We start from the raw sequence: 3,157 nt of genomic DNA, 5'->3' as shown, positions 1-3,157 counted from the left end.
TCAACTCCTGGTTGCATATCTACAAATACCATTAGTGGTAGAGAGCAGGAAACTGTATTTTAAACCCAACTGTAACCTCCCTTTATTTTCTGTCACTGTGGAAAAGCAGTGCTTACAATAGCTTTCTCTGTGCTTCCCACGTGGGATTTAGCCACTGTTGGAACTTTGTATTGTTCATTGTGAGGCTAGAAAAGTACAATTCTACTACATTTAAGCCACTTTGAAAGGGGAAATGCAACTGTCAGCTCAGGTAGCTTTAAACTGCCAGAGTTTGGGGAATAAAACCAACTCATCTCTCTTCAAAATCCCCACGTGAAGAGAGAAGCTGACAGATATTAGTTCTGTCTTCCTGTAATACACTGTTCACATGCAATGCAGTGGTGTCATAGGAGTGCACATCAGAAGCAACTGTGGAGCCTTAGAAAGTATTGTGTTCTCCCCCCAAATAAATTCTGATTTATTTGGTCCATGGTTTTGTCCTAGACATAAGGATTTGTAAATGGTCCCAGGTAATTCTAATATGCAGCCAAAGTTGAGAACCATAGGTTTTTCTTTTTCTTTTTTTCTTCTTTCTTTTCTTTTGATTTGCCTACCCAGAATCATTTTTCTCTTTCTTATTACATCAAAAATTTTTTCAGGCTTCTGTTCATATTGATTTAGGAAACTGTAAGGAAAATTGACTCCTCTCAGCTTCAAGGTTGACCCTTCTTGGCTTGTGGTCATCAACTAATTCTATTCTCCTATCCACCATCATTGGTCCAGGGATGAGCAGTCAGGGTGGATCTCAACACATTTGCTTAAAAGTCTGTGATAAGAGTATTTGTTTTTCTTCCTCAGACATTGAAGTGTGTAGATGTGAATCCAGGAATCACTGCAGACATTGTTCTCCATGATGGAAGCAGTGTGAGGATGTGATCATTACAGAGAAGAGGACACAGCCATGGGAAATGCAGAGAAACAGCTAGTCCTGAGCTTATGGTTATCCTTAAGCCCATCCTATTTCTGAGATTCCACTTAAATAAGTCAATCAAGGGTCATTTTGTTTAAGTCAATTGGAATTGATATGAAGTGAACATGCTCCAACAGATGTTCCCTGTGTGCTGTTTTTCTTCTTGCCTCTCTTAAACCTGGACCAGTCAATTAAGGAAGATGCCCAAATCCTCATTCAATATTTACAGGAGACTGTGAAAGAGTCTTGCTAATCATTTTCATGATTATCTTCCTAGAATAAGGTAAATCTTTTTTTACTGATTTCAGAGAGGAAGGGAGAGGGACAGAGAGATAGAAACATCAATGATAAGAGATAATCATCTATCGGCTGCCTCCTGCATGCCCCACACTGGGGATTGAGTCCACAACCTGGGCATGTGCCCTGATGGAGAATCAAACTGTGACCTCCTGGTTCATAGGTTGAAGCTTAACCACTGAGAAATGCTGGCTGGGAGAGGTAAATCTTGATGTAAGCAGGATACCATTTTTGTAATTTGAAATTAAAGTGCTATCTTCTATGACCTGTATGAGGTCAATTGAAGTAAAGATTGCAACAACAAGTGTTCATATTCCATATGTTACTTTCTCAGCAGCCCCATGATAAGCAGGCTTCCTATCTGTTGGCAAATCAATAATCGTTGAGTAGATGATTCACAGGAACATTATTAGGAAGTGTAAGTTAGGTTAGAATACAGAGTAATGAAAGAAAGGCATGACCAATGGCCTCAAGTAGTCTACTATTTCATTGAGCATTTCTCTGTGCACTTCACTTCCAGGTAATTGGAGCCTGCTTTCCTAGGGGAAGAGAGGTCTGAGAGTCAGGACTATGTCTTACCTAATGACCTATCCTTTCTATCTTTAGAATGTTGAGTCAGAACACAGTAGTGCAGACAGTCATCTTTTCACTAGAGCCAACAAATCCATAACCTTGCCATCCTGGGACTGAAATTGAAACCAGAATGGGTATTGGAATATTCCCCCTTCAGTTTTTAGCTTATATCACTCTTTCTAATTCCAAAACCTAGCATGTTTCAAGTGACCAGACGTAGATCTCTTGTGTGTGACCATCTAGTGATTTTTCACTGTCTAGCCTTCATCTCAAGCTGACTTCTTTCAGTTGGGGATCAAAATTTCCCCTTTATACTCATATGAAACTGAATTTTTTTTATGATTCCACAAACTAATCTACCAAACAAACCATAATCTTCAAGGAATTCTGAATTTTGATGAAAAAAATACAGCCTTCAAATATTTTTTCTAGTTTCTGGTAGAATAAAATCATTTGGATTTCATAGGCTGATTTCAGTCAAATTGACAAAGAGGCAGAAGTCTTAGAGATATATTGAGTTTTCTTGTAAGCAGCCACCCATGAAGTTAAAATCCCAGGGAAATCAAATTTCTTTAGTTCAGTCATTTGCCTCCAGTAATGACTTGCTTTTGCACCAACCATAACATTTCTCTACCATTACAGCGATTTAGAGCATTTCTGTGTATCACATTATTTTCACTTGGACACAGTTTTCCCTGCTTCACTGCTGAACCATCCAGTGCTCGAGGTGCTGTCAGTTCACATGAAGGGACAATCTGCAGGCTTTACTGAGCAGGTGAAGTGCTCCATCATGACTGGTTACACTCAAGTTATGAGTCTTTCTCTTCAGCTCCAAGTAGCACTGCATTTTCTCTTAAAGCTTGGGAATCACAGTCTAGAGGCCTTAGCTTTTATATTGTGAGTATGGGTGAGTGTGAGCAGCAGGAACAACGATTTTCAGGGAAATCAATTCTGACACATGGATAGTGCTGGAGTGGGCTTAAAATGCATATACCATCCCCCAACCCAATTCTTTTGCTCATAGGCCCTATGATACCTCATAAGAGACTAATATCAAAAAGTCTGGCCTGGGCAAGGAAATGAGCCCAAACACCACTTACTAGTTTTTACAAAGACAGGTGGTATTTGCTTTTGAAACTCTTTTATTATGAAATAAAACATATATGCATCTAGTGAAATGCATTTTCAGATTAATAAATAGTTAGAAACAGCACTCATGTAAACATAAGTCAAGCCAATGAGTACTATCAACATTGCAGAACCCCCACATGTCTCCTCCCACCATTTCCTCCCTTGGGGGTAATTATTAACTTGACACTAATAATAATTGAGTCCTGT

This window comes from Eptesicus fuscus, chromosome 3 (assembly GCF_027574615.1).
Source record: "Eptesicus fuscus isolate TK198812 chromosome 3, DD_ASM_mEF_20220401, whole genome shotgun sequence".
NCBI lineage: Eukaryota > Metazoa > Chordata > Mammalia > Chiroptera > Vespertilionidae > Eptesicus > Eptesicus fuscus.
The sequence above is the reverse complement of the archived record's forward strand: the minus strand, read 5'-3'. Positions refer to the sequence as shown.